General features: G+C 44.5%; 1 long non-coding RNA gene across 1 annotated transcript in view; it reads left to right on the top strand.

The window, feature by feature from the left end:
• Positions 1–22,212, top strand: part of LOC147717196 (uncharacterized) — a 278,162-nt gene that overhangs the window by 191,566 nt on the left and 64,384 nt on the right. Inside the window, exon 2 of the long non-coding RNA XR_015295802.1 lies at positions 19,901–20,034. This is a non-coding gene — a long non-coding RNA (uncharacterized LOC147717196). The remainder of the gene's footprint in view (positions 1–19,900; positions 20,035–22,212) is intronic.

Here is a 22,212-nt window from a genome sequence, read left to right on the forward strand (position 1 = left end):
CCGTGCTTCTTGATGGGTTCCACCCACTACCAATTTGTTGTCAACTTCTTTATCTCGAGTCTTCACAAGGCGATGTAGGTGGTTGCGGCCAATCTTTATCAGTCAGGGATTTCAGAATTACCTTACCTTAACAACTGGCTGCTGAAGGAGGGAGTGTTGTATCTGGTGTTTGACCCTAGTATGCAATGATCCCTATGCTCTTCATCAAGGAGGTTTCAATCAATCTTTTCTTCATCGAGCAGAATCTTCCCCAAGGTCTTATTGCTTCCCTAATGGGTTTTGGAACCATCCAGCTATGATCCTAATGCTTCTAGCGGAAGCTGTTCTTTCGTCACTGACAGTCCTGTGCTTTCTGGGCCTCCTCATTTCTTGCATCTTGCTGGTTCCTCATGGTCAGTGGCACATATATGCTCTCCCGTGATATCTGCACTTCCAGTGGGCAAAGTACTGGTGAGTCACCACAAACAACATATGGATTTCCCAAGAGTCGGCTTGGATATCCAGTGGTGGCTGCTGATCCATCACACTGCAGGAAGCCATTTTGCCCTCAACTAGCAGTGGTTACGGTGGTGAGCAATGCCTTCTTCCTCGGTTGGAGCAATCCTCATAATGCTCTGGTGATAAAAAGTATTTAGTTTCACTTGGAGCAGAAATTTCATATCAGCCTGCTTGAGCGTATTAATGAACTAGCTTGGTGCCAAAAAAAAACATGTGGATATACGTGCCCTGCACAAACAAACTTAAATGATTGTCATAATGCCACGGTCTGCATATCTGTCCTATTAATACATTTTAGAGACACACGTACGGTGTCTCACATATGTCAATGGGGCCAGTCCCACTCTGTCACAGCCATACAGTCCCTCCCCTTGTCCTACTTTTATCCTCCGGGGCAACTATGTCCCACCAAAGGTCTAGAGCAACCCTGGACTGTGATAGGGCGTCGTAGGGTGGGGGTAACCAGCCAGAGCAGGCATAGAGTTTCTCCAGGCCCTGTTGCAATAAGCCTTCATAATAGATACAGTAGCCTAAACCAGGTGGACTGACGGTGGCCCATACAGGGGGAATTGATAGACACCGATATGGCCGGTAAAGTGGTGGATGGTAACACAAAAGAAAGGAAAAGAGACAGCTCCAGTGAGGCCAAGATGGTGGGAAGGACTAGGGAGGTTATACTCACACAATCTAGTTCTAGCAATATCCAGCTCCTCTCTCACAGAAACAGTGAAACTAGTACCCTTGCAGTTGAGGCTAATAATCCACAGATGCCCTTAGTACACACAAGGACCCGGTTGAACACCGGTAGCAAGGCACCATCGGAGGTTAATGGCGGGGTCCTGGGCCAGATCCACTTAAAATACTATTGTGGAATGTGGCAGGGTTCCCAAACAAATTGACCTGTCCTGATTGGGGATCCTTTGTGGACTAAAGCGACGTCTGTCTCTTTCAGGAGACATGGGCCTGTACTGATTCACATCGTATAGGCTTTGCTTCATTCCATGTACCGGCTGTTTGGGGTGGAAAAGCCGACCGTCTGGGGGCCTTACTATTTGGGTTGGCACCCACCTTGGTTGTACAGTTAAAGTCTTAGATACTCATTCCAAAGACATTCAGTGTGTGGTCCTCACCTGGCCCAACGCGTTTAAACTCGCGTTGATTAATGTATATTCCCGCCCTGTAAGTCCTGCCAGCGAGTCAAGCACTATCGAGGACCTATCCATTTTTATTCCAACAATTCCAAGTGGTACTCGCTTGCTTGTGGGCGGTGATCTAAACTGTCACTATGAACCTCTCAAGGGCCTAAATGATGAAGTATTAACCGCAGAGGATGAGCATTGGTCTATTCCTGCGTCCCAGGCTCCAGCTCCCAAGGCATGGTACGCGCTATTGATTCAAATTACGGCACTGACTTTAAACCACTCTCTATGAGCATGCAATGGCCGTACCCCTTCCGACATCCCACCTAAATGCACCTATAACAAACCGGGACAAATGTCTCTTCTGGACTATATCTTGGTTGCGACAAGACTATGGCCATTTGTCATTGACTTTAATGTTGTTATAAGAGCAGAAAGTAATCATAACGCCCTAAGCTTATAAGTGGGCATACCCTATAGTAGGGGGAGTGACCTTCTATCTTCTGAGGCCAATGACGGCAATCTTACCGTCTCTAATGATAGGCGCAGATTCAGCTGGCACAAACTAGTTGAACATCCGGAACTACTGGGGAAACTTTACAGCTCAATAATTCCCTTACTTAGTGAATTTGCAACGGTAATCAGCTTAGCACCACCATATGACTATCTATCTAAATTGGAGGCATGCAAACAGGGCGTCCTGCTAAATCTGGCGGAGCTACTTAACCCTCGGGTGTCGGGGAGGTCAAAAAGGGCGCCTCATTTGTCTTGGTTTAACCCGGCGTGTAGGAAAGCTAAAAAAGAGCTATTGCTGGCCATAGAAGAAAATGAGGGTGGGGAGGGCTGAGTGGTAGGGGGGGATATGGAGAGGGGGGAGGGGCCTCTGGTGGTGGGGGGTGAGAATGGCAGCAGCAGGCAGTAAGGAAATATTGCAGGGCAGTGAAACTGAGAAAGCAAGGATACAACGAAGAAAGTGTTATAACAATACGGAAAGAAGGAAGAAAAGGTTTTCAGGAGTTAAAGTTGGTTATTTTTATAAGGGTTTGACTGTTAATAAATCTGATGGATAGAAAGATTAAGATCTGCACATTAAACATATGTGGTCTAAACGATTTCAGGAAACGACAAATGTTGGCCAAAATTGTTCAGTTATTATGTATCAATATACTTTGTCTGCAGGAAACTCATGTGGCTTGGGCCAATAGAGAATATTTAAAGAATATGGGAATGGAGCTGGTCGCTTGCTCCAAACAAACTGGAGTCAAAAGAGGGGTAGCGATATTTTAAAAAAGGGTGAGTGCGTCAAGTCCTTATCGGAAAGGTGGGGTCGATGGGTCATTGCTGAACCTAAGCTGGGACATCGTAGATTTACCTTGTGTAATGTTTACAGGCCAAACTTGGACGATGCAGAGGTGTTTAATTTTCTTAATTTAGAACTAGCACAATGGATTGCCCCTGTGTTGCATTGGGGCAGATCTGAATGTTAGATCCATTCAAGCATACACAGGCAGAAATAAACTAGTGTATGCGGCAATCCAGAGACTATTTTTGGACCATGGTCTTTACGATGTGTGGCAGGCAAAATATCCCAATGACCCGGGGTTTATATTTTTTTCCGCCCCTCACTCTAAATTCGTGAGATTGGAATATTTTTTTACCACCTCTGTCTTTTTAGCTAAGAGTAACATTGAATTCAACCTAAATTGGTTTCTGACCATAATCCGATTGTATTAGATCTGGCATTGGATATTGAAGGAAAAACAGAATCCCCTCAGTGCTCTTTTGAGCAGAAACTACTTTTAGAGGAGGAGTACTGTCAATTTATGACACAAATAGTTGAAGGATTTTTTGATATTAATAGGGATACGGCAGCAACGGAGGTAGTCTGGGATACATTTAAATCCGTGGTTCGGGGAGAGACTCTAAGCTTTTCTGCATTGAGGCGCAAACAGATATGCCTTAAGCAACAACAAGATTTTAAGCAGGTTTTGATGGCGGAGAGAAAACTTGCAGAGACTATAAGGCTAGGATATGAGGAAGAAGAATGTAGTCTGGCTCAAAAAGATCTCACTATTAAAAGGGCTAACGTTTACACCAACATTGCCGATCAAATAGCAGCCAACTATACACAACACAAAGAAGCAGCATATGATATGAGTATGGAGAAAAGACAGGTAGGATATTGGCGAAGAGGGCAAGGGAGAAAGCTGTGTATAGCGACATTCCGAAAATTAAGCAGGAGACGAAGCAAGGGGTGTTAACTGCTTTCCAAGAGTTTTACCAGCGGTTATATAGTGACGAGATTGGCCAGGTAGACGTTAGAGAATATCTAAGTGGTGTGATTCCTGTAACTCTTTCTGAAGCTCAACGAGCGATATTGATGGCACCTCCAGACTGGGGGGAAGTCGAGTTAGCAATTTTGGGTTTGGCCCAGGGTAAGGCCTTGGGGCCAGATAATATCCCCTTGGAGTGCTACAGGAAATTTAAGAATGTGCTAAAAGCAGAATTAGTGCTTATATGCCAGCAAGCATCTCTAGGGAAGGCTCCACGTTCATGGGGAGAAGCTACCATAGTGGTATTCAAAAAGAAAGGCAAAAGAGAAGACGAAATGGGGCCGTATAGACTTATTTCTTTGTTAAACTCAGACAGCAAAATCTATTCAAAATTGATCGCCAATCGGTTAAACGACCTGATGTCAGGTTTTGTCTCCATAAGACAACATGGTTTTATACAAGGTAGAGGTACTACAGACCACATAAGGCGGATAATATCTTTGCTGGATTGGTCACAGGGGACTGGTTCCCCTGTAGGTGTGGCCCTGTTGGACGCGGAAAAAGCGTTCGACAGGGTCACATGGACCTTTTTGTGGTCTGTGTTGGCAAAGAAAGGGATCCCAGAGGAATTTGTTAATGGAATAAAGTCACTGTATATTCAACCATCAGCCACTATCCGTATCTCAGGAAAGATCTCAGGGATAGTGCGGATAGCAAGGGGGACGAGGCAGGGCTGTCCCTGCTAGCCCTTGCTGTTTGCACTATATATTGACCCGTTTATTAGAAATTTGGAGAGAAATCCGGCTATTAAGCCAGTGCGGATAAATAATTTGGATTTTAAAGTTTGCGCTTATGCAGACGATATCGCTATAGTGACATCAGAGATGAATAGTGCATTACCTATTATCGTGAAGTATGCGGAGGAATTTGGCCGGCTCTTTGGATATAAATGAAATGTCGATAAGACACAGCTTATCCATTCAGGGGCCGGCCGTCCAGAAAATCTAAAATTTGAAAAGGAGGCCACATATTTAGGCATAAAGATCACTGCCAATCTGGAAGAAATTATTCCTATCAATCTAGACCCTATTATTGGCTCTTCAAATTAAAGTCTGGAAAGATTAAATAACTTGAAGCTCTCACTTTTAGGACGTAGCAATGTGATAAAAATGCTTATCTTCCCTAGGTTTTTGTATATATTTCGTTCAATACCTTTATTGATATCTTCCGGTTATTTTGTGCGAATAGATAGGATGTGCCGAGATTTCTCTGGGGGTACCATCGGGCCCGGAGAACATTTAAAAGATGCGTGATGCTGAGGGAGAATGGGGGATGGGGCATCCCGAATTTTCAGCTCTATTATTGGTGTGCGATATTGCAGCATATGGGTTTTTTAATCTTAACGGAAGATTCCATGGAGGATTATCTGATGCCATCCATCTATGAGATGCTTGGTTCTTGGTTCGGAGGCCAAACAATGTTTTAACCGTATTATCGAACCCAGCTACTTTAAAAAAACAAAGTTTAAAATTGTTGAAACTGCGTATGCTATATGGAGGACTATGAAAAAGAATATAAAGATATTGGCTAGGTTCTAATATGAATATACATACTCCTTTAAGGAATTGTTCTTTCTTACCTGAAATCTTTCATGAAGGAGTTATATCTAGGTGGCATAATCTGGGGCTAAGTAAGTTGGGGGATCTGTTCCAGGGAAGCGAGTTTGTATCTTTTGAGTATTTAATGAATGAATATCAGGTACCGCGAGCTGATTTTTTTAAGTACCTTCTGGTAAGAAGTTTGTGTGCTCAGAAAATCTCCAAATCCACATTGGTATTAGGAAAAATCATGCTGTTTGAAGCAATTAAGGACCGGCAGAAAATTGGACCCTTCTACCAATTATTTTTGGAGAAAGTTGAGGATGATTTAGAATTAAGTGCTACTAATTGGCAAACTAAACTGGGAGTTGAGTGTGTTATTCAAGAAAGAAGTTTGGCGATTGCTGGTAATGTATTACTCAATGGTTCATTGATAAGCCAGCATTATATGTCAATTTTCAGGCTATATTATACACCGGGCAAGTTAGCTAAATGGAACTCTGGGAGGGGAACAAAGTGCAATTGCTGTAACCTTTACGCAGCGGATACTGCGCATATGTTTGTTTTATGTCCAAAACTGGGCCAACTGATAGCTGATATAGAGCGCTTTATTTCAGGAAACTTGGGTATTATGATTAAGATAACAACGTCACTGGCTATTTTTGGCTGTGAAGAGAGCACGACTCAACAAGTATTTGATTCAGAGGAATGTTTCATTTTTATTTGTATGTCTGCATTTCGTGCAAGTATTACATCGCATTGGCTTGATAAGGAACCACCTAATTTTATAATGTGGCAAACAAAACTCTTGTATATGTTTCATTTAGAAACTGCTTTATATAAGTTGAAGGGTATAAGGAAAAAAACTGGAAAGTAATTTATGGTCCCCCATAGCGAATTGGATAGGATCGTGAAGGTCAACGATGTAAATGTATGATTTTTGGAAATGTAACTTGTATATTATCTTTGTCTTTGTATTTTGTTTTTGACCTGTCTGCTGCCTTAAAAAACTTAATAAATAAAAATAAAAAATAGAAAAGCAAAGCATGTACAAGATCCCAAAAAATGAGTTTTTAACAATTCTAAAATGTTTCCCTATTTGACCGAATACTCCGAAAACCTTCATAAACATGTAATATTCTTCTTTTTGCTTCTATTTTTTTGTTGTCAATTTACTATATACATCGTACATTTGGATGTAACTCCACTCAAAAAGAGTAAAGAAAAAAACAAACTGTGCCCTAAACACGAATTTTGCACTCAGATAAAACCATCTTCTGGTTCTTAAAGAATCTTGTAAGCTACACTAATTCACCACTAATCCTGTTTGGAATCCGGAGTAGCATTTCAACACCTCATCAGGGGTAGAAAGTGCTATATAAATGCAAACCTTTCACTCTTCCATCCCTCCACTGTCCTTTCAATCCAAATAACAGACTAACACATCCACCGCTCAAACTAATTTCATATTTCACAATACTAATTTACCGCTAATCCTTTTGGGTTCCAGAGTAGCGTGCTACTCATCGAAAAAGCGCTTCAACGCCTCATCAGGAGTAGTAAGCACTATATAAATGCAATTGCAATTACAATTACTCACCACTGTCAAACAAAATCCACCAATCCACAATACTGCTACTTCATGGACATACACTTGAATAGTCTGACGTAAGAACTACTCACCTTGGCAATTACAGCTGGCTCCAAAGCAGCTGTCATCTTCCTCCTGCTTTTCATCTCCTAAGCCAATATAAACACCCACACTTCCTGACGGTGTGCACTATAAAACCTCAGCTCTCTGCATCATGATGCACACAATAATTCACAAACAGAAAATTAGCTATAAGCAAGAAACAGCACAACACTCAAAGCTCTTGTTTACAGCTAAAGTCACCTATAACCAATATCTTCAAAGCCACCTAGGCCATCAACAGAGGCATCAAGCATAGCCTCAGTTTGATTCCAGAACCATTTGCAACTTCTATCAGCTGGTAATTGCAATGCCATCAACAAATTATTAATGGGAACAAAATCAGATCTAGCGTCACTTCAGTAACACAAAACAGCATACTGCTGTTTCTTTCATTCCTTTGTACAATACAATAAAATGGGCCCCTTCATAGAGAACTTGCTAGCAATCTTGACACCATCACATCCACCATATAGGCAAATGAATTCTCCAATCTACTATCATTCAACTCCTCTCCAGAGAAGCACTTATATCTTCAACCTAGTCAGTGGATCCCTCGCATCTTTTCCAATCTAATCAGAAATGTAAACATCTCTTCACTGATGGAAAAAAAACAAATGTCAACCCTGAAGACCTTGCTAGCTAGAAAACCAAGGCAGGAGTTTAGTGACTAGAGCTGCAAAGATTGTAACCTGGGATCCCAGGTTCATATCCCGGCATCTGCGCTTGGTTTAAAATCTGGTCTTTCTGGGCAAATCACATAATCTCTTTGTGCCTAAAAAAGTGAAATGTAATGTGTGAAGTGTATCTGTGTAATCCCCACTTGATGTACACAATCTTGTAGATCACCTCCCAATCCTGCATGCCATGTACAGAGGTTTTGCACTATATAAAAATACCAATAATATGCAATACAACTCTTTGCAACCCTACTATTCCTCAAAAACCTAAGCAGTCGCTATCCAACCAAAAGATCAAGTTAACATCAATTTCGTATTATAAGACTACCTACCTGGTTTCTACTTGCTTTGCAGCAATGAAAAAAGCATGCTAATCGTATATAACACACTTCTCATCACTTAACTAGATCCCTGGTCTTGCTTGATGTCAGCCACTGTAGATTCCATTGGCCATCGATCCTGGATCCTTTTCTGACCCAGTATCCTCTAGATCACACCAGAAACTGTTAACTTCAGGGGCACTTCAAATAATGCTAGGAACGCTAGCTCTAATCCCAACGGAACAGCCACAACAAAGGCAGCAGTAGTGCAAGACGATCTTCCTTCAGATAAACCGAACAGGCAAAGCACTGGAACCAGGCCCTCATAAAGTCCGATTGCAGCTGGGGTTTCTTACTGGATTGGATGGGCTGGCTGTTGAGGACCTAGGTTGTATAAATCATTTGATTGGGAATGCAGGGTCTAAAGAGAAGACCAGAAATAATACTATAAGTGTTATGTGGTCCAAAAGAGACAAACATGATGACAAAGAGCGAGAAAGGAAAGAAAATGTGAGAGACAAATGCACGAAGTAAATGTAAGGCAAAGAAATTATAAGGTGAAGAAAGGATGAAAGCCGAATTGAACGAATAAAGTGTTTATGTAGGGCTGAAAGTAAGAATGAAAAATGATGAAAGCGAGTAAGGATTTAGGACTAAAAATGGGTGAAATGAGTAAAGATGAAAGAAAGAAGTAACTATGAAAGGAAAGACCATTAAAAGGATGTAGGGAGTAAATAATCAAGCTTTGGCAAACCAATACATCTCACCTTTGGGATCTATGACCTTTGCCAAGGCCTTTTAGTGATGCTGTATTTCAGAAGGAGCGGTTTCTAGCTGGCTGCAATTCATCAAAACCAGGCAGAATGCTCCGTTCTAGATAGGACGAGTATGATACATGTGTCTGATAACCTGTGCTCACCCTTGGGTAGCTAGGCACCAAGTAGTCAGGCTTATCATCAGGGCCTAAGTGTACAGTATTGGCATAACACCAGTCTGGCAACACACTGTGTGCGCCACAAAAAGACTCCACACCATATGTATAAAACACTGATCTTTGTATAACACACATCGAACACAATAAATACATTGAAATCAAAACGATCTGCACATTGAATATATACTTTACAGTTATAGGAATTTTCAAGCTTTCCCATTACCAGTAGAATTACATAACAATATATGCCCTATTCAGAGGTAAACAACAAACACAACGTGCCAAGTATTGCATACCCCAACATTCGCAATGGTGAGGAAATCAAAGGTCTTTGGCTGCTTCTCGTGAACCAGCCCCACCAGTCACTCAACTACCCCAGCCAACGATACATGTTGATTAGAATTTCGGAAAAACGAAAAGCAGAAAAGAACAGTTAATTGGGTTTGTCCATCTGGATTAGGTCTCCAGGCGCCCCACTGCGCCTGCAACAGGGCGGGATCTCTATCCCCCTGTAGACAAAAGGTTGTGACCCAGGAAACTGGCACGCTTCCAAGTCTGACAGACCAGCTGCAAGTACCCACAAGGCACAATGAAACCCCTCGAGTCCCATCACATTGTTCTCCTCAACAAAGTACCTTGTGGCGTGGGTTCAGGGAGAGGGAGCTTGCGACCGCTGATAGAAGCGGCGATTTCAGGCACTGTTGTTCTCCCGATCTAGAGGTCAAAGACCGTCTCAGCCCCAAGCTTAGGTCCCCGAACACCCTCAGACACCACATGCTTCAAAGTGCAAGCCAGCACCGGCCCCTGGTTGCAAGCAAGGGTTCCTCAGGCTCTGCAAGTTTCACACACACTCCTCCAGCTCCCCACGTCCCAGCATCTCAGGTGGGCTGCTGATCTTTACGAGCACACTCATGTGCACAGTGCCATGACGGTGTACGTCACGTCCGTCCTTGTCCCAGCCGACGATCACTTCCACACGTTTCTGCCACACCCTGCGCAATACTTACAATCTGGTAGAAATTGCGAGATCCTTCGTCTCTCTGGGAGCTTGTGGTCAGGAGGCTAGCCAACCGGCACTTGAAGAGTTCTCAGATACCTGGGGCACAACAGTTGTCACTAAGCTGCGGGCAAGCAACATCCAGAAAAAATCCATTAAGTGATAGTCCCCTTACTAGAGCACGACCAGCTCAAAGCCACCACAAGTCTGCAGATAATCAAGTTACAACCCCTCCTGCCCTAATGATTCCTTGTGTTGATGTCCCAGCATCGTACCAGCATAGTATGGTTCCATATCCAAAAGCGCCTCTAACTTCCAAGTCCAGAGCCCCTGTAGTTATACCTACAATGGCTTTTGAATATGCGATCCGCTCGAAAGGCTACCTTTGAAAGGGACAGGCCCTCTCTAAATTTTGTTCGGTCTGCCATACTACACTGGGAGGTTTGATCACTATCTTTATGGGGCCAGTCCCTGCCTCTTGAAATGCAGGTCCCAATTCCACCCCCATATAACCGTCCCAGAAAGGTCTCTAAGAGTCGGTGGACAGCAGTTTCCTTTAAAACCCTAGTTTATACCTTCTATCAGGAATACACAGATGTAGCTGTCCCCCTAGTACCCAGATGTGAATTTGAGACAAGCAGACAGAGCCATGAGTAGCGGAATGCCTACTTTCCCAGAGTAATATTTCTACACACGAAATGTCTAATCCACTCGTACTACCAAAATCGATACTGCTACTATTCTGCACATAGGGAATCCTGCTCAGTGGCCTTTCCCTGCTACATTCCCCCATGCTAATCTAATGTGAGAAGCAGGCCCTGTCGTACCGAACACAAAATCTGGTGCTATTCACAACACTTGAAGGTAACGCACACGCGCACATGCCCTACCTCTTCCTGACACTGCACCCTGTTCCCAGGGAGAACTCCATTATAGCAAGAGACATGCAGAAACTTGGCACATAGCTTTTTACCTGCCAAGCTGAGTAACAGTAACCCGTGCACCCAGGCTCCACCAAGGCAAACCTGTGGTACGATCTATGAGCTACTTCCATGGATGGCACAACCAGTGCTGCAGTCCCGTCGTGGCACATTCGAGGTAAAATGTAAGATTGATACTTGTATAGCCCACTACTCACCCGCAAGGGTCTCAAGGCGCTAGTACGAATACCGCTGTGGAACCCATCCTCGCTTTCCGTGTGAGGCGTCCACTCCTGGGCACCCCCAAGGTGGAGGCCAGGCATCCTTAGCGTTGTGGGGGCCGTTGTGGAGATTAAGCAAGCTATTGCCCAGAGTTGCAAAGTGGGACTCCATGATTGGAATAGGAACCGAGGCGAGAATGATCAGGTCCGTGGAATTTTTTAGCCCAAGATCCGCCGAGGCGGGGAATTGAACCCTGGACCCGGGCTAGACTTCTGCATCAGGGTCTGCCGCTCTAACCATTGAGCCACACTTCCCCAGTACATGCCCTGGGTATATGTTTTACCCCCAGACAAGGGACTTGCAGCTAACTTGGATGAGACAATCATGTATACACCAACCACCAGTATGTGTATGATAAGCACAGCGCTTTGGCACTGAATGGCAGTGTCAAATGCGCTTAAAGTCCTAAGCCAGCAAAACAAGGTCCAACTATGAGATCGCCAGTCAAAAAGGCCAGGGGAGACCACTCCAAAAGATAAAAGGTCTAGTACTATACATCATCGGCAAGATGCTGTGCAGCATGACCACACAAAGGAAAACATGCAAAAAAAGGTGTGATGACGTGGCCTCATCAGCGGCTTCATTTTATAGTTGTGTGCATGCCTGGTGACTTGTGTGTGCATGTGTCTTTTTCCGAGTGCAAATTACATGGGTGCAATACTTTTTTTATTTAGTGATCCGAAATGGATTTGTAAATTTCAAATTAAAAAAAAGAAGTAGGGCAAAAGTGTTTTTCAAGTTGGAGAGGACGGGCAGCAAATTGCTACCTGTCCTACCAAAAAATAAATAAACTAAATAAAATTGTTGATCTGTGTTACCTTACCATTAGAAGAGATTTTGCTGCAGGACATGGCACAATATGTCCCCTTTATCAAAACCCCCCCAAAACAGTGGACTCTGGGCAATTGTCAACTCTTCCCTTGCCTTAAAAGTGCTCCTGCTGCTTGGGTATTGATTTAAGAGGTGACAAATCTACAGGTAGGTAGCGTATACACCTGAAAGATCATCACAAAAGGTTAACAAATTGTTAATTAGGGATATAGGGCCATATGTATCATAGTTCCGTTTTGCGATTCCTAAATAGCGATTTTTAAGGAATCGCTATTTAGGAATCGCAAAATGGTATGTATGAAGAAATTCGCTTTTTTTTTAGCGATTCCTTAATCTTCCTTAATTGCGAATTTGCATTTTGCGAATTCACAATTAAGGAATAATTTCCAATGCATTCCTATGGGCCAGGAGGCCCATAGGAATAATGGCGAAATAATTCTCAAATTGCGAATTCGCAATTTGCTAATCGCAATTTGAGAATTATTGCAAGGGTGCAGGGGTGTCTCAAGGACACCCTGCTGCACCCCTGTAAATTACATGTGTGTGCATATGGCGCACATACATGCCCAATGGGCATGTATGTGCGTCATATGCCACCCTCAAAAATGCACAATTGTGCATATTTACAAGAAATCGCAAATTACCACCAACTACAAGTTGGTGGTAATTTGCGATTTCTAAACCTGAAATCGCAAGTCTAAAAAGCTTCATACATAGCATTTAAGGAATTGCCGAATTGCGATTCCTTAAATGCTTAAGCAAAATAAGGAATCGCAATTTTTTGCGATTCCTTATTTTGCTAATGTTTCTTACATTTCAAAATCGGTAAAAAGGCCGTTTGCGATTCGCTAAGGCCGAAATTGGCTTGATACATATGGTCCATGGTTCTGTGACTGGCAGTTCAGTGGTTTTTTTCCATTCTTGAGGATGATAGTTTTAGTAGCTATCTGATAGAGACTTCTAGCTACAGATTCCTTACCTTAGAATTATCCCCTGGTGTCAGACTGGATCCGGAAACTTTTCTAGCAGTACTTCTGCGCGCTTGTAGGTGGTGTCATTCAGCTTCATGTTGACATTGTCATCCGTCCCGGAAATTACTTGCGCCTTGCCTATATAGGTACCACCCCAGCATGCTGACATCAGTTCTTTTTTCTGTCTGCACCAATCAGCGCAGATCTAGAGAAGACTACCTCCAGTCATGTTTTTGACTGACTTTGGACGAAACGTGGGAACACCAACACAAGTCTAGGTCTCATTCACGAGGCCCTGAGAGAGTGGATAGGGGACTCTGAATGAGATGAACGGTATGTCTACTAATGCCCACTTCAAGCTCATCCAATATAAATTTGCCTTCGTCTTCCTGTCCCTTGGTGGACATTAATTTTCTGCACATGATGTGGAGGTGCCCTGTGATTGAGGACTACTGTCGGGCTGTGGTGACTAAGCAGAGAGGGTGTCGGGATGGACACTTGATCCAAGTATTAGGGTATGCCTCTTGGGAATGGCTCTAACTCGCAAGAAAAACCTGGTTAATAGGCTGCTTATACTGTGGCATTACTGTTAGCAAAGTGCAAGATTGCCATTAGGCGGGTACCACCAGATCAGCCGCTAATGGTGAATTGGCTGCGTGATATGGCGGAGAAGGCCGAGGCAGAAGAAAGGCACATGTACAAGACACGAAGGGACAATAAACTGGCCGATGATATGAAGTCTTGGCTGGCTATGACTGCTGATCTGCTTGAGCCATGAGATGCAAGGCCCTCTTGTAGATGGGATAACCATGTGGAGTTCATGATATGAGGGGTGTGGGGACGGGGGCATGAGTTCCTGAAGGGCCTAGAGGTATTGGATGACACTGTACAAGTGCACTCCCTGTACAGGACTGTTAAAATATTTGAAAATAGATGTATCACTATTTCTGCCAGAGTAAAGATGGGGGTGAGGGGGGATGTTTAGCTTGTTCACCTTATACCATAAAATAATGTGATGGAAGTTAGACAATTGTATTCGTGAATATTCTAAATGCCAATAAAATGTATACAACAATAAAAAGTCTAGGTCTCACTCCAAGGTGCCCCCCGTGAGCCTGGGCCCGCTCTACACTGCCCAGATTTTCCAGAAGCCGGAGCGACTTCTGCCCAATTCAAACAGCTCTCTGAGGCTCTGCACCTCATATTTGGGCGGTCCCACCCCTCTGTAGGGACTCTGGGTCAGTCTGGCACCACGGATCCTGAGTTGAACCAGAGCAACTCCTCTTCGTTTCTGGCACCACTGACGCCATCCAGCGCTGCTGACCCCATCGTCGTTGCAAACTCTGACACCGAGCAAGATAGGAAACATACAGTGCTGGCTATGATGATGATCGGTCCATGCCCTTTGAGTAGGAGCCTGTGCTTTTTTCCTATGATAGGCCTGGAGAGGGAGACAATTGGGAGGGGTCCCATGACCCATATGGTTATAACCCACTTGAGGAACCTAAGTACAACTGGTGCAAGGAACTAGAAGATGCCAGTGGTTTGGGCACCTCAACAAACATTTGATTGGTCTCTCCTCGTACCCTGGCTATGGAAGAAGGGGATTATTTTGCTATGGTGGTGCGAAGGGCGGCTGAGGCCCTTAACCTTCAGCTGCCCCCGGTTCGAGTCAAGACGAACGTCTTGATAGAGGTGCTTCCGCTGGTTGTTATCTCTTCTGAACATCTCCTCCCATTTAATGCGGTTCTCGCAGATGTCCTACTTAGGGCCTGGTCTAAGCCCTGCACGGGGCCTCCTGTACACAGGGCAGGAGAATTTGCATAATATTAGCCTCCGTGTCCTTAATAAAATCCAAATTTTCTGCTGAGCAGGCTGTGAAAAATCTAAATTTCCTGCTACCATTGCCCCCTCTTGGGGACCGGGGCAGGCTTTCCTCACCCAGCACCCCAACCCAGAGAACTTGGTAGTCCAAGCCTCCATTTCCAGAGTCAATCATGGCACGTTCCCTACCACTTTTTCCGGATAGGGAATCCAAGAGACTTGGATACCTTTTGGCAAGATAAAGTTCTCTTTTGCCAGCCTAGCACTGCGTTCGGTGGACACTGTGTGCCTGTTGGGCCGATACACTCGCACAGTTTAGGATTCGGTTGCGCCAGTGCTACCATGGTTTCGGAGGATGCCCGAGCCATACCGTCACAGATGACTGCAGATGGCAGGGACGCAGCAATGTTCACCATTCGCTGCGGGGTTGAAGCTCTTTAAGAACAGTCGGACTATGGCCAGGTCCTTGTGCCTTTTCTTGGCCCCTCACTATCCCCAGTCTGGCTTTCGTTTCTTCCATGGCTACGGAAGGGGCTTCCAGCCGTGTCCTTTACCCATAGCCACCAAAGTCAACAGGCTTTCCTGCCTTTTCGTGGCTTGGACGCGGTTCCCACAGACAAAGTGGGTCCACTAGCCAGAGGTCGACACAGTCTACCTCCGCACCCCAGGAATCCAGTGGGTGGCAGGATCCACCATCCCCTGCACAACTGGAGTCCTATAACATTGGACCAATGGGTACTCCAGATTATCCAGAAAGGTTACTCTAGTTGGTTTCTGGAAACCCTACCACCCATGCCACCTTCTTTTGACCGGCTGATGGAGGTCCATATTTCCCTCCTCCATCATGAAGTTCAGGCCCTTCTGACCAAAGAAGCAATAGAGAGGGTGCTGGCATCAGAACTAAGTTGTGATTGATATTCATGCCAATTTTTGGTACCCAAAAGGACGGAGGACCTCATCCTATTTTAGACCTGCGCCGTTTCAACCTCTTCCTGAAGTAACAAAAATTAAAAATGCTCATGTTAGCTTAGGTCATATCTGCCTTTGAACCAGGAGACTAGTTGGTGGCACTGGGCTTGCAGGACCTGTTTCCACTTCCCCACCCTGCCTGACTAGAGGCGTTACCTGCATTTCATGGTGGCCCACCAAGGTGTTGGTGGTGGTTGCAGTACACCTGCGGATATCGGAGATTCCAGTTTTTCCCTACCTAAACAACTGACTTTTAAAGGCAGGCTTACCCCAGGCAGTTGTCTCCCACCTCCAGAATATGACAGACCCCCTGCACTCGCTGGGGTTTACTATTAACATGCAGAGTCACACCTGACTGCCTCTCAGATGCTTCCTTTAATCAGAGCTGTTCTGGACACAGTGCAGTTTCAGGTCTATCCTCCCAAAAAGTGTGTTCACGATATTCAGGTTATGATTCCAATGTTTCAGCCTCATTTCCTGGATTTTGGTGAAACTGACTCTGAGACTGCTTGGCTCATGGACTCCAGCATCTTGTTGGTGACACATGCCCATTGGTATATGCATGCTCTGCAGTGGGATCTGATGTTCCAGCGGATGCAGCTTTAGGGGAATCTCTCTGACCTGGTCCATATATCGGAGGGACCTGCAAAAGACCTGCAGTGGTGGCTGACAAACTGAGATTGCATCAACTCTTCCCTATCCAGAGCTGACTGTAGTGACAGATGTGTCTCTACTGGGCTGGGGTAGCAACCTGGGAGAGTTGGAGATCAGACAACTCATCTCTGGTGGAGTCCAAACTCTACATAAACTTGTTGGAGCTCATAGCGATCCGACTAGCACGAAAAGCCTTTCTTCCTATTATCAAGAGAAGGTTGGTGCTGATGTTCACAGACAACACCACTGCCATGTGGTAAGGCAACAAACATGGGGGTGGGGGTGAACTGTGTGCCAAGAGGCTCTATGTCTCTGGACATGGCTGGAACGTCAGGGCATTCCCTGGTGGTTGAACACCTGGCAATTTCTCTGAATGTCTACCTCTGCTTGTAAAGTGCCAGGGCTGTCTGAACTCTAGTATTAGTTTGGAAAAGTGGTAGTTTTAAAAAGTCTCAGCCATATCAAGAGGGTAGTTCTGCAATTTGTTCTGTACTCCTACTGTGGGTGCTTGTAATTGTCACTAGCATGACCTTGCATCTGGTACCTTGCCGCATTTTCAAGGTGTTCATAAAGCCTCTACATTAATTTAACTAATGTCTCCTGTGCTTTGATTGTGAAGAAGGTAGTTAGGGTGAGATTAGCAGATACAATTTGTGGGAGAGCGTGTAGATTATATTGGGCTGTCAAACCCCTGAGGGTTTTTTCTAATGCCGCTTGGTCAAAATTTAGATTTTCATTTGGCAGTAGCCAAGTCTCTCATCATGAGCCCCGTACATTTATTTTTGGCCGCTGCCATTATCATCGCATGGGAAAGCGCAACAATAAAAGTAGTCAGAGTTGCGTAATCATGCGAGAGGGGAAACATCCTTTACCACGCAACCGTTACAACGCGGTATGTAACCACGTGGTTTTAACAACGCAAGTCATTATGTCGACTTGCACTGGAGGGCGCTCTAGACTAAGGAATAGTGTGAATTACTATTCCAACACCTTCCCTACTGTACGTAGGCTGGAGTTGGAATAGTAATTTGCACTATTCCTAAATCCAGCACCCCCCAGTGCAAGTCGACATAATGACTTGCGTTGTTAAAACCACGTTGTAACATACCGCGTTGTAACGGTATGCGTCGTATCGACATACATCCATGTGAGAGCCTAAGGAGGCTAGAGTCATGGGATCTTGGGAGGAAGTTTGTTCATAAGGAGTTCCTTGACTTTTTTCTTGAATGATATGATTGAGGGATTTGTTCTGATTTCGGAAGGTAGTGAGTTCCAGATTCTTGGGGCAATCCCAGAGAAGGCATGATTGTAGGTTTTCTTCTCGTGAAATCTTTGAGGTTTCAGAAGAAATATGTTGGAGCTTCTAGATGTTCTGGAACCGCCAGAAAACGCTTCTGAGCGAGATAACTGGGGGTATTGTGATGGAAGGTTTTATGAGTCATGCATGCAATTTTTGTTGGATTCTTGCTTCGTAAGTGATTTGAGACCTGGGGTGACATGGTTGTTTCTTTTTGAGCCAGTGATGAGTATAGCAGCAGAATTGAGCAAGACCCTTAGAGGAGCAAGTTTGGACCTAGGTAGTCCGGATAGTGTTGTACTACCATAATCCAACGTGTCACCAGGGCTTGTACTGCATGCTTGAAGTCGTTGGGGGGAAGAAAGGTTTTACTTTTCTTAAAATACTCATTTGATGATTTGGTGCTTTGGTGGAGGTACTGATGTGCTTCTGCATGTTGAGGTTCTTGTCTAGAGCAATACCCAGAGATTTTGCAGAGTCAATGATTTGTGGAGTGCAGTTGAGGGCTGTAAGCTATTTCAGCCATATTTTTCAATGACCATTGTCTGGCAGGGTGGGGCGATTAGAAGGAGCTCAGCTTTTTGAGTATTTAGTTTGAGGTGATTGGTTGCTAGCCAGTTTTGAGTTTCCATTAGTGTTGTTTTGAGGGAATGAATGTCTTCTGGGGAGGAGACTTTTTGGTACAGTTGGGTATGGTCAGTGTACATGCGGTAGTGGATGTTGGATGAGTTTAGAATTTCTGTTAGGGGTTCCATGAATAAGTTGAAGAGGGTGAGCGAGAGAGATGATACCTGGGGGACCTTTAGTAAGATCGGCATGGTCTGAGATAGAGAGGGATTAAGTTTGATTCTTTGAGATCTGTTTAGGAAATGAACCATTGATCCCTAGGGGATCAGTCTCTCATTGATTCCTCCTTTTATTTATTTTTTCGCTCTAGGAAACCTGCACACACCACTTCACCTGTCTTGAGGAAGACCCTCCAGTAAGGGCCCACTTGTCCCTACCCTGTCGTGGTGTCGAAACATCGACAGCTGATCCATTTGCCAGCCTCTATCCCGAGCTTGAATGCTACTGCTATTTTTAGAAGCAGGGTTACCCTGAATTTATGATCATTTACTGTATATGCTTTTTGGCTGAAGCCAGGTTTTAGGAAAGTTTTTGACAAAGGACGCTTGACCTGTATTGTATCAAGTTCCTTACCCTGCACTACTTCCTACCACTCTCACCTCCCTTCCCCCAACTCTTTGGGCACTACCATTTGTTACTATGTGAACACATGCTGTGTGCACAAAATTTTGTGCGTCGGTACTTTGTGATTATATAACAATGTACATTCAAGTTGATTATATGTGTTCTTTATCTTTATCCTCAGCTATTGCGCACTCACACTGTTCTGGGACCCTTTACCTTTGTACTGGTTGTAACCTTGGGGCTTGTATGCCCCACTCACAATGCTGATGTTTGATAGCACTTCTAAGGTTGCCAGAAAAATTGCCCCTGCAGCAAACTCTTCTGCTCATAGTAAGCTCATCTGCGCTTCTACTACAGTGTATCCACACCTCTGCTCTCCAATTGGCCAATCCTCGTACACTCAAGGCCTGCGATCTTAATTTGTTTCTGTTGGAAGGTCCTCGTATGTCTCCTTCTCCTCCCAATATTCTATAAGCAGCTGTTACAGCAGCATTGCACAGAGATAAAGGTCCAATTCCTCCTACATTGCAGATTTTTGCATACATTAAGAGACAGATATTCAGTCAGTCACGATGTGTAAACTACTGTAATGGATGCGTAAAACCAGTTAGGAGTTCTCACTTCTTGGGTGGAGGCAAGTTTAGAATTGATTACTTTCGATTAACACAGATATCATAGACACATTTTGTAAAACAGCGTACTTTTCTAGTATTAATAATCAGACAGATGTAAGCTTTAGACAGTAGAGTCTTAGTGGAGGCTCAAGATCTGCACAGGAGAACTATCCCTCAATTTAACATGTATACTCAAAGAACAATCCCTTGTATTACAGATATCTTTTTGACCTGAGCCTTTGAAGATCGCCCTTGGATTCCAGAAATTGATCACGTTTGGTCTTAGAGCTGACTGACAAATAACAACAAATTTACTGATCAGCAGACCCACCAAGCCCAGTGGCTCAGTCACGTGAGTACACTATTCCGCATGCATAAGCTACCTTGTACTTAAAGCAGGCCCCATTCCTCTGCCTATCATCCCCTGGAAAATCCTATGTTTTTTCTAAACCATTTTTTGGGGTTTTTACACATTCGGGTTATGCTGTATATAAACACTTCTTCGACTTTACTTTTTATTACAAAACAGCAGGAGTATTGTACATTATTATCTCTTGTAGAACTCCTTGAGAATCCTAACCCTTACCCCCTCTACCCGCTCCCCGCCCTCCTCCGAGAGTGTCCATGTTCTGCTACTTCGAATGTGTATAGGGCATTGTATTTGGGTCTAGGTTGTGTGTTAGGACCTTTGCCAGTTACGTTTTTACTTATGCAGTAGGGGCTGGATTAAGTCAGACTCTTTGGGCCAGTAGACCTCTCTCTCGAGCACTGTGGTGGCATCGCTGAGGTCATTTGTTAAATGGACGTTTGAAGGTTTGGTGGGTATGTTACGTGGAGAGGTCGTCTAACCCCTTCTCCAGGGGCATAGGATGCAGTAGCCGTCGGAAGTGATGCCCATTAAGAGGCTGCTGCGGGGGTCTGGGACTCTGATCATGTCTCTGTCTCATATTCCTTAAATTCTTGTACATAGCATCCCAGTGTGTTGCTATGGGTCAACTCCGATTTCCTTTCTTTTCCAGCTGGGTGCTGTATGCCTCCGCCCAAGTGATCACTGCCTGCTTTCAACCTTGAAGCGTGGGGGTGTCTATGAGCCTTTCACTTAATTGTTATAGCTCGTTTGGCAAGTAACAGTGCCAAGTATACAAATCTGGTGGACACCTTGGTATATTTTGGGCGGGGGTAGATGCCTACAAGGCAGTCTTCAATTCGAGTGAATAATGGGTGCGCTGTCACCCCTGCTAGTGTCCAGGATCCCCTCCCAGAAGGGGCAGAGTGGTGAACCATTCCATAGCATGTGAGAAAAATCTGCTGGAACATAATGTGTCGGCCATTGTTGTGTATATTCGATGCAATCTGGAGGGGGTGAGGTAAGCCCAGTGTAATTTATTACATTGGATGATTTTAAAACCTGCATTGCGGGAGACACTTTGGGTATTCTAGTGCTCTCCACCATTCTATTTTGTGGTATGGTCGTCCCAAGCATTCCTCCTACAAGACCCTGAGCGTTGCAGAGATACCTTATGGTGTTCCAGCATAGCCGTGTAGTGCTATGCAGTGAGCCTGTGTCTATGTCCCACTGTGTATAGGGTCTGAGTCTGTGCCTGAGTGGCAGGTTCCCCCTGGTCGCCTGGCCACAGCTGGTTAAGTGTGTGTATCAATCTCCCGTATAATAAAAAATGTGCCTCTTGGTAGTCCTTTCATGGCCACTTATGTTTGGAAAGGTTGGATAGTGCCTCCATCATATAGGTGTCCCAAAGTAGTGATCCCTTCCTTTGTCCTCTGTCCACTGTTCTAGTTCTTGAAGTATTAGAGACCTGCCTGTGATGTGGAATCCGAATAGCGGAACTGTGTGGGCATATTGTGTTTCATTATTTTGGCTGTGGCCTTCAGTTGCAGGGGGTGGGAAATAGTAATCTATGCAGGTCACCCCTTCTAAGTGGCTCACCTTTGAATGGTGTTCTCCCTGGTTGTTGCCCGCCAGCCAGTAGGCCAGCCATTGGAGTTGTGCTGCATAATAGTATCACTTAAAAACCAGAGATCCCATACCTCCTTGATCAGTCGGAATTCTGAGTCTAGCCGGGCTAACTCTACATCTTCCCCTGCCCCAAACCAATTCGAACAGTAATACATCAAGTCACTTAACGTAGCATGTAGGTAGGAGTAATACTAAGTTAACAAAGTAATATAAGAGGTACAGTAGCATTACCATTTTACCACTGCTATGCGACCTGGAGTTGCGAAGGGTAGTCTGGTCCAGAATACCACTTGTGACTGCAGGGCGCAAATCACTCTTGCGAGGTTACCTTTCAGCAAATCATTGCGATTATGATACATGTGCTCTCTAGGTATTGAAACGTGTGTGGTGCCCATTAGAGTTGCCTAGTCCCTAGAAACACCATTGTTGGAGGTATGGTATGTGCAAATATAGAAATGTGTACAACTTGGCATAATTTACTGGTATATCCAGGTTTTCATATAGCAGGACTTGATAGCAAGCTACCCTCTAGATGTGTGTCTGGTTGCCAGAATA

This window comes from Lissotriton vulgaris, chromosome 5 (genome assembly GCF_964263255.1).
Source record: "Lissotriton vulgaris chromosome 5, aLisVul1.2, whole genome shotgun sequence".
In the NCBI taxonomy this organism is placed as follows: Eukaryota; Metazoa; Chordata; class Amphibia; order Caudata; family Salamandridae; genus Lissotriton; species Lissotriton vulgaris.